This window comes from Cnephaeus nilssonii (assembly GCF_951640355.1).
Source record: "Cnephaeus nilssonii genome assembly, chromosome: 19".
NCBI lineage: Eukaryota > Metazoa > Chordata > Mammalia > Chiroptera > Vespertilionidae > Cnephaeus > Cnephaeus nilssonii.
In genome coordinates, this window is record NC_137090.1 from 37,204,143 (window position 1) to 37,222,881 (window position 18,739).

An 18,739-nucleotide genomic window follows, 5' to 3' on the forward strand; every position below is an offset into this window, starting at 1 on the left:
AACCGGCAGGCGGACATCCCCCGAGCGGTCCCAGACTTCGAGGACTTCGAGAGGGCGCAGGCTGGGCTGAGGGGAACCTCGTGCACTGGGCCTCTAGTGTATCCATAATATATCTTAAGGCTTATAGCAAAAAACAAACATGTTTTGTCACACCCCTTCCCCATCCTAAATCCTGCTTGCCAGAGGCTATCCATTTTAACTCTTAGCAGTTTCTTCTGGTAGTTACCTCCATTATTCTAAGTGACATATGTATAATGATTTTTCTTTATTTATCCATTTTAAACCTTATATATTTATTCTTGCTGTAACTGATAAGAATTTAACTGTCTTATCTACCTTTTATTCTTTATTCTCCTACATTAAATAATCATATTGCCCTAACCGGTTTTGGATAGAGCATAGGCCTGCAAACTGAAGGGTCCCAGGTTTGATTCCAGTCAAGGGTTCATGCCCGGGTTGTGGGCTCGATCCCCGTGGGGGACTTGCAGGAGGCAGCCGATCCATGATTCTCTCTTATCATGGATGTTTCTATCTCTCTCTCCCTCTTCCTTCCTCTCTGAAATCAATAAAAGTATATTTTTTAAAAAAAACAAAGAAACATCCATGATGAGAGAGAACCATGGATCGGCTGCCTCCTGCATGCCCTTACTGGGTATCGAGCCCACAACCCGGGCATGCACCCTTGACCGAAATCAAACCCGGGACCCTTCAGTCCACAGGTCAACACTCTATCCACTGAACCAAACCAGCTAGGGCTCTTTTCTTTTTTTAATTCACTGTGCTCACAGTGAGTTTTGTGGTGATATAATGGTTGTTTTTATTTACATACGTATAAAGATAAGCTTAGAATAATGAGATAGTCTGTATTTTCCTGGTATAGTAAGAAAAAAATTTTTAGTAACAAAATTTTTAAAAACATTTTATTTTTGTAATTAACCAGCAACCTCACTAAACTCTAAATTAATCATTTTTATAGTTTTTTTCTACATAAATGATATATGTTTAAATTTCCTTTTTTTAAAAAAAAAAAGCAAACACTATTTCTCTTTTTTCCACACTCTACTAGCTAGGATCTCCAGCAGACTTCCATAAGAAATGTGGTAGTGGAGACCCTTGTTCCATTCTTAAAGGGACTGTTTTGATGTCTCATTATTAAATCTCATGCTATAGATTTCTTTGCAGATCCTTTTAACTGGTTAAGGAAGTTCCCTTCTATTGCTTATTAAGACTTATTTCTTATTCCCAAATCTTTATCTTCAGCCCAGATCTTTCACCAGAGGATTATATCTGCACACCCACCTCTCTCACTCTGTATTCATTTATTTAACAAATGTTTACTAAGCACCTACTATGAACTAGAGGCAATTCTAAGACCTGGGGTCTGGGAGTTAAACCAAGACCAAGTCCCTGAGCTATGGTACTGACATCCAGTGGGAAAGAACAGTAAGTAAAAAAGTAAACAAGTCAGCTTTGGATTATGAGAAGTGAGTGATATGGTGGAAATAAATAGAGTGAATAACTGAGGAAAGGGGTTTATGTAGATAAAAGGCAGTCAGGGAAGCCCTCTCAAGAGTTTATATTTGGGCTATCTGAATTACAAACAGGAGAAGCTATTTAAGGATTCTAGGGAAGAGCATTTCAAGCAGAGGAATGCTAAGGCCATGAGGTAAGAAAGAGCTTGGCTTATCCAAAGACTAGAAAGGAGGTCAGCATGGGTGGGGCGGCTCCACTGGAGACTGATGAAAAGGAGGCTAAGCGGAGGTTAGAGAGGCAGTCCGGGTCATCTTACAAGGGCCTTGTTGACCACAGTAAAGAGTTTGGATTTCAGTTTAGTTGCAATGGAAGCCTTGAGAGGGGTGTGATATATTTATATTGTTTAAAATCCCCTTTAGTGCTTATAGAAAGGGGAGGAGTTTACTGGAAGAACAGTTAGAAGGCTATTCCAGGTGGTGGCTTGAACCAGGATGGGAGTAGGGGTGGTAAGACAGGTGTAGGGCAAGGAAGGGGGAATGGATTTGAGATAAATTCTGGAAGAAAAATAGAAAGAGCTTGCAGACAGATTGAATGTAGGTGAAGGGGAAAGATGACTCCTACATTTCTGATTCCTGGAATGATTGGCTTGATTTCAAAAAGGGGGAAGGGAATAATAGTTTTAGGGGAGGGGAGGTATTAAGAGATTTATTTTGGCTGAATTCTACTTTAACTATTTATTAGACTTCCAAGGAGAGATGTCAAATTAGCATATCTTACCTAATAATAGACAAATGTAAATTGACTGTACCTCCGCTACGCCAACAGCCAATCAGAGTGAGTATGCAAATTAGAAGGCCAAAGATGGCGGCTGCCCAGCTGCTCCAGGCTCGGAGTGGCCAGGTGGGGAAGGACGCCTGCTATGAGAGGGCGAGCGGGGGGTGGGGGGAAGGGATCTACAGGAGCGGAGTGCCGCAGTGAAGACAAAGACAAAGAAAGCAGACTTGGCCAGAGCGAAGGCCTGGGTCCCAGGTGCCGGAAGTAAACCGGTGCTGGAAGCCAAGGGAAGGAAGGCCTATTGCACATAAGACTGGAGCTCAAAGAGGCTAACACTATACATACAAATTTGGAGGGATCCTCATTAGGCTGCTTAGGGAGAAAGTGCAATGAGTTTGGGGGGGATTTCTTTTTTATAATATATTTTTATTGATTTCAGAAAGGAAGGGAGATGGGGAGAGAGATAGAAACATCAACAATGAGAGAGAATCATTGATTGGCTGCCTCCTACACATCCCCTACGGGGGTTCGAGCCCGTAACCCAGGCATGCGCCCTGACCAGCAATCAAACCATGGCCTCCTGGTTCATAGGTCAATGCTCAACCATTGAACCAGGAGCCACGCCGGCCGGGCTTGGGGGGATTTTTTTGAAGCCTAAAAATGAGCCCAGAAGCACCCAGACATTTAGAGGTCAGATAGAGGAGAAGGAGCTAGCAATGGAGACTGAGAGAGTGAACATAAAGGAGAGAAACCAGTGTGTGGTGTTACAAAAGCTAAGAAAGGAAACAGTGTTCCCAGGAGAAAGGAATGATCAACTACCACATGCTGCTGAAAAGCAGAGAAAGATGAGTGCTGAGAAGTGGTCACTGAATTGTGAAACTGGGAAATTGTTGACCTTGATAGAAGGATTTTGATGGAGCAGTGCTGACAGCAGGCAAAGCAGAGTGGTCTCAATGTAAGGCGAGGAAATGGAGAACTCAGTGTTGAGTGCTTATATGAAGTTTGAGGTCATGAACTGCAAGTGGAACCAATAGGTACAGTTCAGTAATTTTTTTGGTAATGTTCATCTGCTCAGGTGCAGGCATGGAGAAGGCTGGTAGAAGATACATTTGGAGTTGGGGGTTAGCCAGTCAAGTAAAGGAGAGAGATGGAGATAAGACACATTTGTTGAAGGTGTATGAAGAGTGTAGGAGTGGACTCTTTTCTAAGCTGAGTAGAGAAGGAAGTAAAAACAGGAGGGAGCTGATGAATAGTGGGGGGGGGAAATGATACAGGGAGAGGGTATGGATGGGTGGGAAGAGATCAACCAAAAAACTTGTATGCACATATGCATAACCCAAGGACACTGACAATAGGGTGGTGAAGGCCTGGGGCAGAGGGCAGAGGTGGGCTAGAAGAGGTCAATGGGGAGCAGGGGGAGAGGGAACATATGCAATACTTTCAACAATAAACTCAGGATTCCCACTTCTCGGAATATATCCTAAAAATCCCGAAATACCAATCAGAAAAAATGTATGCACCACTATGTTCATAGCAGCACAATTTACAACAGCTAAGATCTGGAAACAGCATAAATGCCCATCGGTAGATGGCTGGCTAAAAAAGCTGTGATACATTTACACCATGGAATACCATACAGAAATAAAAAAAGAAGGATCTCTTACTCTTTGAGACAACATGGAGGGATCTGGACAATATTGTGCTAAGTGAAATAAGCTAGTCAGAGAAAGGCAAGTATCACATGATCTCACTTATATGTGGAATCTGATGAATAAAATAGATCCAAAGACATAGAAACTGTCTATCTCAGAAGGTGGGGAGATAGGGTGTGGGGGTTCGAGGGTGGGGTCTGGGGTTGGGTGGGGAAAAGATCAACCAAAGAACTTGTATACATGTATGCATAACCCATGGATTCAGATAATAGGGTGGTGGAGGCCTGGGGGTGGGATGGGGGGTGGAGCAGGCTATAAGGGGTCAATGGGAGAAAAAAGGGGACATATGTAATACTTTCAACAATAAAGATTTTTTTTAAAGATTCATTTTTGAACAAGTGACACAAATAATGAGGTCTTGATGAGATTAAAAACTTGTGTGGTGTAGACACTAAAGCAAGTGAGCTGGAAGGGTAGGAAATGGTGGTCAGGGTGGGTGGCTTGAAATCCAGAATTTGGCTGTGGTATATTAATGGGAGGTGAGGTGGTCTCATGTGAACATGGGAGAGGCTGCCTGGTGTGAGGGGGGCGGGAGGCAATCAAGGAGGTGACAGGCAGGGGTACTAGATAAGTCATCCATGTGGGTAAGTCCCCCAGCATGAGGACCAGAGTAGGATGAAGAGAAAGACTGTGAACCAGGAGACAAAGTCATTGGTGAACGGGTCCACATGTATAGCAATAAAGAGAGTAATAAGTGACACATCTAGATGGCACTTACCTCAAGAGAGCTAGGGTAAAAGCCCTGGCCACGTAGCTCAGTTAATTAGAACATGGACCCAATCAGCCAAGATTTCCCAGTCAGGGCACATACAAGAATCAACCAATGAGTGCATAAGTAAGTGCAACAACAGCCTTAGCCCGTTTGGCTCAGTGAATAGAGTGTCGGCCTGTGGACCAAAGAGTCCCGGGTTCGATTCTAGTCAAGAGCACATACCTTGGTTGCAGGCGCCTCCCTGGCCCGGGCCTGGTCAGGGCATGTGCAAGAGGCAACTAATCTATGTGTTTTTCACATCAATATTTCTCTCTGTCTTTCCCTCTCTCTTCCACTCTCTCTAAAAATCAATGGAAAAATACCCTCAGGTGAGGATTAAAAAAATAATAAGTGGAACAACAAATCGATGTCTCTCTCTCTCAAATCAATTTTTTTAAAAAAGCTAGGATTAGGGCAGTGGTCAGCAAACTGCGGCTCGCGAGCCACATGTGGCTCTTTGGCCCCTTGAGTTTTTAGCAAAGGCCAGCTTAGGAGTACCCTAATTAAGTTAATAACAATATACCTACCTATATAGTTTAAGTTTAAAAAATTTGGCTCTCAAAAGAAATTTCAATACTGTTGATATTTGGCTCTGTTGACTAATGAGTTTGCCAACCACTGGATTAGGGGAAGGAAGAGGAGGAGAAAAGGTTGGGAAGCAGTAGTGAAGCACAAGAAAATGATAAGCCTGCAGGCCCTGAGGTCCATGGGATGTGAGAGAAGACGGCCTTCCCTTGAGAGGGCTACAAAACCGAGTCCTTTGAAGACAGCCAGGTTCAGATAAGGCCAGGAGGTGGAGAAGTATCCCATGAGCACCTCAAACTACCGTGACTGGAACCCATCATCTTCTCCCCATCTGCTTTGTCACAACCAATGGTACCCAGTCACCTAAATCAGAAACGGGACACTCAACCTTGGTATTCCTCCTTTCTCACCCCTATATCTCATTGATCTCCCAGGCCTAAATGATTCCTAGTTTCCATTCCCATGGACATTCCTTAATCCAAGCCTGGATGACTGCCACAACTCCCTAAGGGTCTCCTGGCCACTGGTCTTGACCCTCCCGCCCCTCATCTGTTTTCTGTAGCCAGAGCAAAACTTCCCAAATGAAAATCTGCTATTGTCCCGCTCCTACTTCCATGGCCTCCCCACCGTTTTAGGATGAAGTCCAAGCTCCCCAATATGGTTGGATTGCCTTTCATAGTCCAGTCTCCAGGAACTCTCCAGCTTCATCCTGACTCTCATCCTGTGCCTCTTCCTGACTCTCCTCTCCTGACACGCTTCTTTTCCTTCCTCCAAAAGGTCAAGTTTTTTTTACACCTCTGGGTCTTTCCATGTACTTCTCCAATGGCCTACAACACTTTTTTTCTACTACGTACTTGGCAAACTGCTACTAATTCATCTTTCAGGTCCTTGAAGGAAGTAATTTTCAAAAAAAAATTCTCAATCTCAAAATTAAACATCTTACTCTTATGGTTCCTGTTTCCAGCATGTACTACATCTCCTATCCTAATGTTTATCATGCAGTATTGCTTTTTTTTTTTAAATTTTCAATTGTTGTTGAACTTTGTGATGGCAGCACTCTATTTTACCTCTCTGTTCTCAGAATTTAATATAATGATGCTATGTAGTAGGCACTCAACAAATATCTGTTGAATGAGTGAGTCAATCCTATTAAATTAATAATAGGATAATCTTTCAATATTAATCTAGACCTATGTTTATTAAATGTGGGTTTGTGTACTTGGCAGAGGGTAGTACAGAGTGGTGTTGAATCCACAGGATAAGCCTCTCTTGGATTATTAATTTTACTATTTTTCTTGAGACTAAAAAATAAAAAAAAATACTTAAAGGAAAAAGTATGACTTTAAGTGTTTATATTAAAAAAGAATAAAAGGAGGCTCTCTCTGGAGCATACCCATGCCTATCCCAGGCATGAACCATTTTTTTAAAATATATTTTTATTAATTTCAGAGAGGAAGAGAGAGGGAGAGAGAGATCAAAACTTCAAGAGCCCACAACCTGGGCATGTTCCCTTGACTGGAATCGAACCCAGGACCCTCCAGTCCGCAGGCCGATGCTCTATTCACTGAGCCAAACCAGCTAGGGCAATAAATACACTCTTGAGCCCACCTGGCATAGCTCAGCGGTTGAGCAACGACTTAGGAACCAGGAGGTCGCAGTTCGGTTCCCGGTTGGGGCACCTGCCCAGGTTGCAGGCTCAATCCCAGTGTGGGGCTTGCAGGAGGCAGCCAATCAATGGTTCTTTCTCATCATTGATGTTTCTATCTCTCTTCCTCTCCCTTCCTCTCTGAAATCAATAAAAAAAATATTAAAAATAAGTAAATAAATAAATACACTCTTGAATTAAAAAAAAATAAAAACAAAAAAGAAGCCCTAGCTTGTTTGGCTCAGTGGATAGAGCATGAGCTTGCAGACTAATCGAATCCCAGGTTCGATTCCAGTCAAGGGCACATGCTCGGGTTACAGGGTGGACCCCAGTAGGGGGTGTACAGGAGGCAGCCAATCAATGATCCTCTCTCATCATTGATGTTTCTATCTCTCTTCCCTCTCCCTTACTCTCTGAAATCAATAAAAATATATTTTTTTAAAAAAGAAGAAACAGTGAAAACGTAATGAGTTAAGTATTTATTGTAAAAAATAATAGGGAGGATATAAGGAAATTGGAACCCTCATACTAGAAGAATAAAATGATGCAGCCACTGTGGAAAACAGTCTGGCAGTTTCTCAGAAAGTTAAACATAGAATTACCCTATTATCCAGCAATTCTATTCGTAGGTATATACCAAATAGAATTGAAAATATGTGTTCACACAAAAACTTGTACATGCGTGCTTGTAGCATCATTATTCAGGATAGCAAAAAGGTGGAAACAACTCAAATGTCCAACTAATGAAAGGATAAACAAATGTGGTATATCCATACAATAGAATATTATTCATCCATAAAAAAGAATGATGTACTGTTGTATGCTACAACACAGATGAACCTTGAAAACATGATTCTAACTGAAAGAGGTCAGACACAAAAGGCCACATATTATGATTCCATTTATATGAAATACCCAGAATAGGCAAATCTATAAAGACAGAAAGTAAGTTAGTTGTTGCCTATGGGTGGGGTTGGAGGGAGGGGAATGAAGAGGAACTGCTAATGGGTACAGAATTCTTTTGGAATGCTGAAAATGTTCTAAAATTAATTGTGATGTTTGTACAACTGTGAATATACTAACAAACATTGAGTTGTGTGCATTTTACCTGGGTGAATTGCATGGTATATAAATTATGTTTTAGTAATGCTATTTAAAAAATAATAAACCCAAAGAAATAAGAAAATAATAAAAACAACAAGAGCACAAAACAGAGAATATAAACAATAAACAGGAAAACCAGTAAAGGGGAATAACAGCCAAAAAATGGTACTTTGAAAAGTTGAAAAACCTCTGGGAAATTTGTTCAAGAAAAGAGAAAGCACAAATAAAATTAAGGATGAAAAGTGTCTTAATTGCGCTTCTGGTCAGACAGAGGCGTCTTTGTTGAGGGTCACATGGAACTGCCAGCTGCTTCAGGGGCTTCTTTGGAGTCAGCAACATGGCAGAAGACATCAAGACCAAAATCATCGGGTGAGGCCACGCGCCCCTGGGTCCGGGTGTAGCTGGATCCCGGGTCCGGGTGAGGCCGTGCGCCCCTGGATCCGGGTGAGGCTGGGTCCCAGGTCCAGGTGAGGCCACGCCCCTGGGTCCGGGAGAGGCCACGTGCCCCTGGGTTCGGGTGAGGCCACGCACCCCGGGCCCCGGGTGATGCTGGGTCCCAGGTCCGGATGAGGCCGCACACCCCTGAGTCCCGGTGAAGCCGCGTCCCTGGGTCCGGGCGAGACCAAACCAGAGGGAGTCGGACTTGCATTACCACCATTTGTCCACCATCCAGAGCTGAAAAGTCAGTGCCGACATGTACACATAAGGAACTGGTGGACATTGAAATTGGGTCTCAAAAGAACTGTTGGTCCAGAAAGAAACTTACTACAGACTGATTCATTTGCCTGTCAGCATAACTATTATTGCTTGTCTCACATTTGGTTCTTATAAGTATATTTCTAGTAACACATGATCTCACTCATCTAGGGGAAATGATGAACAACATAGACTGATGAACAAGAACAGACTCAGAAACAAGGAGGCATCGATCGGACTGTCGGGCTTCAGAGGGAGGGTAGGGGAGGCTGGGGGTAGGGGGGAGAGATCAACCAAAGGACTTGTGTGCATGCATACAAGCCTAACCAATGGTTAAGGACAACAGGGGGGTGGGGGCATCCGTGGGGAGGGGTGGGGGAGGGGAATGGGGGGATGAGGACAAATATGTGACACCTTAATCAATAAAGAAATTAAAAATTAAAAAAAAGACCAAAATCATGAGCTATCAGTGTGACTGGTGTGGCTCAATTGTTTGAATGCTGGCCCATCTACCTAGAGGTTGCTGGTATGACAGCCATTTCCCCAACCAGAACCAGACCAGGAACTGCTGGCAAAACTACCTGTGAGAAGGCAATGACCACTAAAGGGAGTGATGTCTTCATTTGAATGGGTCCAGCATGTGTACAAGTCCCTCTGCCCCATTTCCTGGGTATCAGCCTGAAGGACCGCTGGGCAGAAGGCACATGTCCTAGGAAGATCTGAACTGGCTCCACCCTGCCTCTCTTCTGTCCTCCATCCTTCTCCCAGGGAAGTGAAGGAGTACCTGGGTACACCTCACCCTGGGATGCTGAATCACGGCTAAACTAATAATAAATACTTGTTGGAAAAGTGAAAAAAATTAAATTAAATTAAGGAAGAAAAGAAGCAAAACCACATGGATTAAAAAGATAAGAGGATTATGAACAACTCTGTGCCAAAAATTTGAAAACTTAAATGAAAAAATTTCCTAGAAAAATATAATTTACCAAAAATGAATCAAGAAGTGAGAGTGGGATCACACAGCTCCCACCACTTCGAGAGAAATTTATTATGCATATGTCTACTGAGAATAACAACCATACATACATAATCAGGAATGTTGTGGAGATTAGATGAAATAGTATAAAGAGTCTGGCACATAGTAAGCACTGATAGATTTGAGCTACTAAAAGAAAAGCGAGTCAAGTAACAGATAGTCTAATTAATTTCCTTACTATTAAATAAATGGAATTTTAGTTAAATATCTTGCTACAAAGAAAACTACAGGTCCAGATGGTTTTATTGATATTTTTTACCAAAGTTCAAAGATCATGTAATTCTAATTTTTGTAAAGAATTTACAAACTATTGTAAAGGACAGAGGATACATTTTATAATAGTAGCATACTCTTGATATCAAGACCTGATAAGAACAGTCTGAGAAAAGGAGAGTTGCAGGTCAGTATAAATCGCAAACATAGATGCCAAAATCTTAAAGAAAACATTTAGTGAATTGAATACAGTACAGCAATACAGTATGTAAAAACAAAAACAAAAAAAACACACAAACTAGTATATCATGTTCAAGTTAGATATGTCCAGGAATATAAGGTTAGTTTATTATTAGAAAATCAATGAACATAATTTGCCACATTAATAGAGTAAGAGAGGAGTGGGAGAGGCATGTAAATACAGAAAAAGAATCTGATAGAATTCAACACTTTTTGTAAGTAATAAACCAGAAATAGAGAGGAACATCCCTAATCTGTTAAATGGGAGCTATAAAAAATAATCCTTAGTGTAAGGCTAAATGGTGAGACCTGGAAAACATTTCCCTTAGGAACAGAAACCAGACAAGTTGTCCACTATCACCATTTCTATTCAACTACGCTGGTGCTGCTGGCCCACACAATAAGGCAAGAAAGAAAAACAATGTTTCAAACGGAAGAAACTTGAATAATATTTAAACAGTTGGAGTAGAGAACACACTGGTTCAAGGAGAGTGTGAAGCAGATTGAGGAAGATGACCTTTGAAAGCTGTGGTACAGGGAGAGGAATCTGCAAGAAGATTCCAGAGACACTCAGGAGGATGAAAGCCAGGAGAATGGATGGTAGTCAAGATTAAGGGAAGAAGGATTTTCAGGAAGAAGGAAGTGATCAACAAGGAGGTTAAATAAGAAACAGATTGAAAGGACTAAAATGTCCTTTGGTGACAGAAATCATGGGGGACCTTGGTGAGAGCAAGGTCAGGGAACGGCACAGGCCAAAGCCAGAGGTGCAGAGACAGAGGAACAAGTGGCCAATGGGCAGTGGAGGAAGAAAGTTAACATATATTTATGGGGATCCGCTATGTGCCAGTACTACTAGTATTTTAGGCACTTCTGAGCCAGCAGTGAACAAACAAACAAAAAAAGACGAGATCTTCAAGGAGTGTCCATTCTAGCGGGAACTGACAACCAGCAGACCAGTCAACAAATTAAAAAAGAGAACTGCACATTCTGAGATATCCTGTGAAGAAACTAAAACAGGGTGTCAGAAAAGGCTGACTGGAAAGATTACCTTAGCTAAAAGGTGGTCAGGGAAGGTTCTCTGAGGTGGTGACATTTGAATTGAGACTTGAATGGTGAGAAGGAGGCAGCCTGAGGAAGAGTGACTCAGGCATAGGAAACCGCGAAGACAAGGCCCCATGACTGACTGACATAAGAGCAGAAAGACGGTCATAGAGCCCAGCTGGCGTGGCTCTGTGGTTGAGCATCAACCTATGAGCCAGGAGGTCTTGGTTTGATTCTCGGTCAGGGCACATGCCCGGGTTGTGTGGCATGCAGGAGGCAGCGGATCAATGATTTCCCTTATCATGGATGCTTCTATCTCTCTCCCCCTCTCTCTTCCTCTCTGAAATCAATAAACATTTTATTTATTTACTAGAGACCCAGTGCATGAAATTCGTGCATGGGGGTGGGGGTGGGGCGTCTGTCAGCCTAGCCATCACCCTCTCCAATCCAGGACCCCTTGGGGGATGTCCGACTGCCAGTTCAGGCCCAATCCCAGGGACTGGCAGTCGGACATCCCTCTCACAATCCTGAACCGCTGGCTCCTAATCGCTCACCTGCCTGCCTGCCTGCCTGGTTGCCCCTAACTGCCCTCCCTGCCAGCCTGGTTGCCCCTAACTGCCCCCCCTTGCCAGCCTGGTCACCCCTCATGGCCCCCCTGCCAGCCCAGTTGCCCCACGCAGCCTGCTGTTCAGTTGTTTGGTCATCCCTCACTAATCCCCCTGCCGGCCTGGTGGTAGGCAGCCATCTTGTGAGGGGGTGAGGGTTAATTTGCATATTACCTCTTTATTATATAGGATTTTTTTTTTTAAAAGAATGATTGTAGGGCTGGGGCAAAAGGAATGAGGAGAGAGAATAGCAGGCTGTGTCAAGAGCATAAAGAAGGCTGTAGGGCTGGTGAAAGAGAATACCAGGCTGTGTCCTCACAGGTAAGTTTCCTAGGCCAACGTGAGGAGTGGATTTTTCTATTTGCAGTGGGAAGTCATTGTAGAGTTTGAAGGAGTCTCTTCTCTTTCAAGAAATTTGACTGTGAAAGAGAAAAAAGTCAGACTAATAGCCTAGGGGAGGGATACGTTTTCATCACTGTGAAGATAGAAACTTGGTCTTAAGTTCTATCGATGTTCCTATCTTGCACCCTAGTCTCCCAGCTGCGGTCACAGATTTGAGCAGCAAATCTGTTCCTTTCTCGACTACGGTGCAGTAGCAACAATGCATGCATAGATACCTGCAGTTCCTCCTAAGTGATAATTAGCTTCTTTGTCCCTTGGTGCCTTAGTTCTCCCATCTGTAAAATGGGATGGGACCTGTGTTCCTTCAGAAAGTCCTGAGTGTAAGGCCTTTGGGTCCCTCAAAGGAAATGTTTGCCAGGACTCCACGCTTCCTGCAGGCTTCAGAGCAGCCCACTAACCCTCAGTGCTCGCTGGGCTCCTCACATTCACCCTGATGGACCATCAGAGAGACCTAGGCCCAGAGAGGGGGAGGGGCCTGCCCAAGTTCCCAAGGAGACAGAGATAAATCCAGAGCTAGAACCCAGGCCTCAGCTCTCATTTCCTGCTGTTCTCACAAAGCACAGTGTGGCCATAAACGGTGAATTTGAGAGTCAGAGCCTGCTAAGATCTAGTTCCCTGAAAACCTGACCTCTCTCTCTTCACCTGTGCTGGGTGTTTAGGACTTCAGGAAGTCCTTATCTGTCCCAGGTGCCACCCACCTCTGAGCGCTGCTCCCCTCACCTGCCAGATTTAGCAATAAGGAAGTTGTTGATTTTAGTAAGCACGCTGATAATAGAAGTGCGGGGTAGAAGCCAGAGTAGAGTGTGGAATGACTGACATAGGTGACTTTTTTAAGACAGATGGCGATCAAGGAGTTGAAAGATAGAAGGCAGTGGCTGGAAAGTGGTCCAATGGAGAAGCTTTTGTTGGTTTTGTGTTGTGCTTGTCTTTTAAGATGAAGGAGTTGAAAATAATCTGGATTGCTGACAGTAAGGAGTCAGTGGAAAGAAAAATGATAAAGATTCAGGAGAACAAGGGGGTGATGAATTGAGTAGGGTCCCTGAGAAGGGTAAGAGGTGTGCCCCAGAGCACAGGTGGAGAAGTAGGCTTCAAACAGGAGGGGGAATACTTCTTCCTTTGTAACTAGAGGGAAGGAGGAAAGAACCCATAGAGATGCAGGTGAGTTTGCAGGTGTGGGGGGAGCAGGCTGGGAGAGTTCTCTTCTGTGTGCTCTGTGAAAAAGTTCTCCTTGCTGAGCATGGAGGTAAGGTGGTGGGGAGGTTAAGAAATAGCCACTGAGGAGAACAGTAGAGGAAGCTGACGAGGGAAACAGGAAGGATGACCAGGCAACCATAGATTCCAGTTGATGCTGGGACAAGTTTATAGTGGTACCCATCTGCTCCGTGTGTGGTTTGGTTTTCAGCAGTGCTCACCTGCCCAGGTATAGACACAGGGAAGATGGGGAGTTGGAATGACTAAGGACTGGTACGACACAAAGACAACTGGGCAAGAGAGTCGAGGATACTGGTGATCCACCTGCTGCAGACAAATGATTCAGAATGGTGATTGGTGCGTGTAATGAGATTTGTTCTGTGTGTAGACACTCAGCATCATTGGATCCCATTTCTTAGGTTTTGGTAATTTCGCTCCTACCCAAGGTAGATGCCGGGACTTGCCTGCCCAGTCTCCTTTGCAGCCAGGGCACAGAAGTTTGACCTGGCCACCGATCAGATGTACCCCCATCAGACCTGAGTGGAGGACACAGTGCCATAAGGAAGGTGGCATGGGCATGACAAGGGTGGCAAGGCTCTGACAGGCAGTAGGAGCAGAGGTCCTCGCAATAGTGATGATGCTCAGAAACTGCTAAGTGAGCTACTGTGCGGGTGTCCAGTGGTGGTGGCGTCCTGCCTCCTGCCTGTGAGCAGCCTGGCTGTGTAATCAGCATATTCTATGAGTTTGGGCAAATGTATAATGATGCATATCTACCATGTTAGTATCATACAGAGTAGTTTCACTGTCCTAAAAATGTACTGCTATCAAAGAGCAATAGAAAAAGAGAGATGGAATTTCTTTTTTTAAAAAATATATATTTTATTGATTTTTTTACAGAGAGGAAGAGAGAGAGATAGACAGTTAGAAACATCGATGAGAGAGAAAACATCGATCAGCTGCCTCTTGCACACCCCCTACTGGGGATGTGCCCGCAACCAAGGTACATGCCCTTGACCGGAACTGAACCTGGGACCTTTCAGTCCGCAGGCCGACGCTCTATCCACTGAGCCAAACTGGTTTCGGCTGATAGCCACATTTTTAAGAAATTAAAAAGTGCGATCATCTTAATAATATGTTTTCTTTAACTCCCAATATACCCCAAATATTATTTCAACGTGTAATCAATATAAAAAAAGTATTCATGAGATCATTTATATTCTTAATTTATACTAATTATGTATCAATTCAGACCTGCCACATTTCAGGTGCTCATGTGTCTGGTGTCTACCAGACTGAATAGTCGATCTGGTGTAGATCTAGAGCTTCCCAGCCTGACTGTCTGGCCACCCCAGACACTCTTTAGGCTACCACACAAAGTCCTCTTCTGCTTAAATGCATTAGGAATGCCGTTATTTGTAACTAAAGATCATTTTGGGAAGTTAACCACAATCAAGAAGGAAAGCTCCATGGGCAGAGGGACTTCATATCATCTTTCTTACTGTCCCCAAGGCCTGGAACAAGGGCTGGTTCTCACTATTTAAATATTACTTCTATGAAGAAATGCAAGAATGAAGTGAATGTATGAGGGAAAGAGAACAATGCTCTTCCCTCTGTAAATCTCCCAATAGGAATGCTTGACCAAGGCTTTCTCTGACAAATTGCCTGGCAGTTGCTACATCTCTTTATGGCTTTTTCATGATCAGAACCAACTCCAGGCAGCACATGTGGCTTGTAAGTGTGGTCTTGGCGACAACAGTGCCTGGTGTGCTGTGGGCGACAAGGGCAGGAAAACACAGCTTCTCCATTAAAGACTGCCTCTGTACGCAGGTGACCAAGGCAATGGCTCGGAAGGGGTTTGGGTTCTGAGCCTGAAGAGGGTGAACGTGACTAAAGTGATAATACTGTGGAAATGGCGCACCCCATCCTGGGACTTCCAGGGTCCATAGCTCCGGGCACTGGTATTTGATGCCACTTCTCCTGGTCCATAGATGGGCTAAAGACTCTGGAGTGAGCAGAAAAGTCCACAGTTGTCTGAACTAAGAAAATCACCCCACACTCTTGGAGTCTGCACAGACTGCGAAGCCCAAGAAGCAGTGATACTCTTCCTGGCTGCTGTGGTGACAACCAAAGCCTCCTTGTCCTCCCGGCAAAGAAGGCCCCCTCTGGGGCTACCAGGTTTCTGGATTTTTAAAAAATATGTTTTATTGATTTTTTACAGAGAGGAAAGGAGAAGGATAGAGAGTCAGAAACATCGATGGGAGAGAAACATCGATCAGCTGCCTCCTGCACACCTCCTACTGGGGATGTGCCCTTGACCGGAATCGAACCTGGGACCTTTCAGTCCGCAGGCCGACACTTTATCCACTGAGCCAGACTGGTTAGGGCAGTTTCTGGAATTTTAACAATTGTCAAGCACTGGCTGGTGAGAAGCAGTGCTTGCGCTGAAATCACCTGTTTACCTGTCTCCCTTTCCTGAATGGCAGTGCTGAGACCAAAGGCTGGCTCCGAAATGTTGACACCCTTGACTCCCTCCCTGCCTGCCGACTCAGCTGTCTCATCTAATAAAAGGGAAATAAAACCTCACAGGATTACGGTGAAGATTAAATGAGAAAACATAGGTAAAAGCTCAGAGCAGTGCTTGGCACTCCATAGGGGCTGAGAAATTCCCTTCTTGTTTTGTCCTTGAAGGCCTAATGCCAGTCTTATGTTCTACATTGACTGTCCCTAATACCTCACCCCTATCTTCTCTGGAATCCCAAGGACTTCGCCCATTCTTTACAGTGTTATGTGAGTGTGCACACGCACATACACAAATAAAGGAAACACACTGTTTGATGACTAGGAAGAAACTGTGAGTTGATTACTTTTTTTTTTTTTTTGCCATCTTTAATACAAAGGAAAGGAGATGAAAATGCAAGAAGAATGATAGAAGGGAAATTTATTCATGTGGGAATTTTATTTTATTTTTGTTAATCCTCATCGAAGGATATTTTTCCATTGGTTTTTACTAGTAGAGAGAGTGGAAGGGAGGGGGAGAGACAAAGAGAGAGAAATATCGATGTGAGAGACACATCAATTGGTTGCTTCCTGCAAGGGGGATGGGGATTGAGCCTGTGCCCTTGATTGGACTCGAACCCAGGACCCTTCAGTCCCTGGGTCAATGCTCTATCTACTGAGCCAAACCGGCTAGGGTCCTGAGTTGATTTCTTAATGGTTCAAATCCTGAGGGTGTGGCTGCTGAACCTGACATTTCCAAACAACAGGGTCTATTTCTTTCTTTCTTTCTTTCTTTCTTTCTTTCTTTCTTTCTTTCTTTCTTTCTTTCTTTCTTTCTTTCTTTCTTTCTTTCTTTCTTCCTTCCTTCCTTCCTTCCTTCCTTCCTTCCTTCCTTCCTTCCTTCTTCTTCTTTCTTTCTTTCTTTCTTTCTTTCTTTCTTTCTTTCTTTCTTTCTTTCTTTCTTTCTTCCTTTCTTTCTTCCTTTCTTTCTTTCTTTCTTAAATATATTTTTATTGATTTCAGAGAGGAAGGGAGAGGGAGAGAGAGCTTGAAACATCAATGATGAGAATCATTGGTTGGCCGCCTCCTGCATGCCCCCCACCAGGTATCGCGCCCAAGCATGTGCCCTTGACTGGAATAGAACCTGGGACCCTTTAGTCCGCAGGCCAACGCTCTATCCACTGAGCCAAACCAGCTAGGGCACAGGGCCTATTTCTTTCTTTTTTTTTTTTTTTTACAGGGCCTATTTCTTAAAAATTGTTTACTTCAAGAGGATCAAAAGAGGCTGATAGATGACCCTGTAATATTCCTGGCATAGTTGAAAATTCACTCATCCACTCTTTCAGACAATCATTGTTTATTCATTCCTGCACTCATTTCTCACACATTCATTCAGCAGGTTGTGCAAATGAGAAAAGGCTGGAGGTGAAAAGTAATATTGCAGCATTCAGGATCTAATTTCCACCTTACATGCAGACAGATGTCTTGCCCTGAAGAGCATTCCCAAAGAAAATCAAAGGCATTTAACCCAATGCCTTAAAGACTCTGATTGAGATGGAACCTGTACTTCAGTTCTTCAGCGGGACTCACCTTGATGGTGGTGTCCCCAGCACCGGGCATGACTCTGGACAGAGCATGTTGAATTACCCAAGAGCAAGTTCACGCCCATTTATCGTTGACAAAGTCCCATAAACCCTTTATGTTCTAAAACACCATCCTCACCCCCCCCCCCCCCGCAACCCCCAAAGAAAAAAGCATAAGTTGCCCTGGTCAGTGTGGCTCAGTTGGTTAGAGTGGCAGCCTGAAAGGTTGGGGGCTCGATTCCCAGTCAAGGGAATGTGCCTGGGTTGCAAATCGGATCCCTGGCCCGGTTGGGGTGTGTATTAGAAGCAACTAATTGATGTTCCTCCCTCATATTGATGTTTCTCTCTCCCTCTCCCTCTCCCTTCCTCTCTCTCTTAAAAATCAATAAAAAACATATCCTCGGGTGAGGATTAAAAACCAAAAAGCATAACTCCACCTGGTTACCTTATTAGCTATACTTTGGCAATGTGTATGTTGATATAATGATATAATCAAAACACTTACGGTAACTCTTCCAAAGGAACCGCTGAGCTTACAAAGGTGGGGCACTGCCAAGGCCACCCTCTGCTTCTCTCTGTGGCGGGAGCTTTCTCTGGCTGGAGCCCGCTCTGCCAGTATGGCAGGCCCCAAGGGCAGGAGCACTAACATACCCGTCAGGCCCCCGGCAGTTCTCACTTGGTGACTGATGGGAGTTGTTATTTACCTCAAATTATCAAAAGTCTGAGGGACATGTTCTTTGCTGGCCCCCAGAGTCCCTGAAAAATCGAGCCTGCTGCCCACAGAGGTAACCTGCCTGACCATGCTTTTTACTGGCTTTCTTCACATCCCCGCTTGTCCACAGGGGTTCCTGGGATCACCTGCCAAATAAACCTCTGCATTCAAATCTTTGTCTCAGGGTCTGCTTCTGAGGGAGTCCAAGCTAAGACAGGGACACACTGCCGAGTATTAACAAAGGCACTCTCTCTTTCTCTCTTAATATATTTTTATTGATTTCAGAGAGGAAGGGAGAGGGAGAGAGAGATAGAAACATCAATGGTGAGAATCATTGATGGGCTGCCGCCTGCACACCCCCTACTGGGGATCGAGCTGGCAACCTGGGCTTGTGGCCCATAAGTCCCGGGACCCTTAAGTCCACAGGCGGATGCTCTATCCACTGAGCCAAACTGGCCAGGGTGAAGCAGTCACTCTCTTGCCCCATAAAATAACTTAGCCTGCTGGTAAACTCAGAAGAGGTTTTACTCACTCATTATG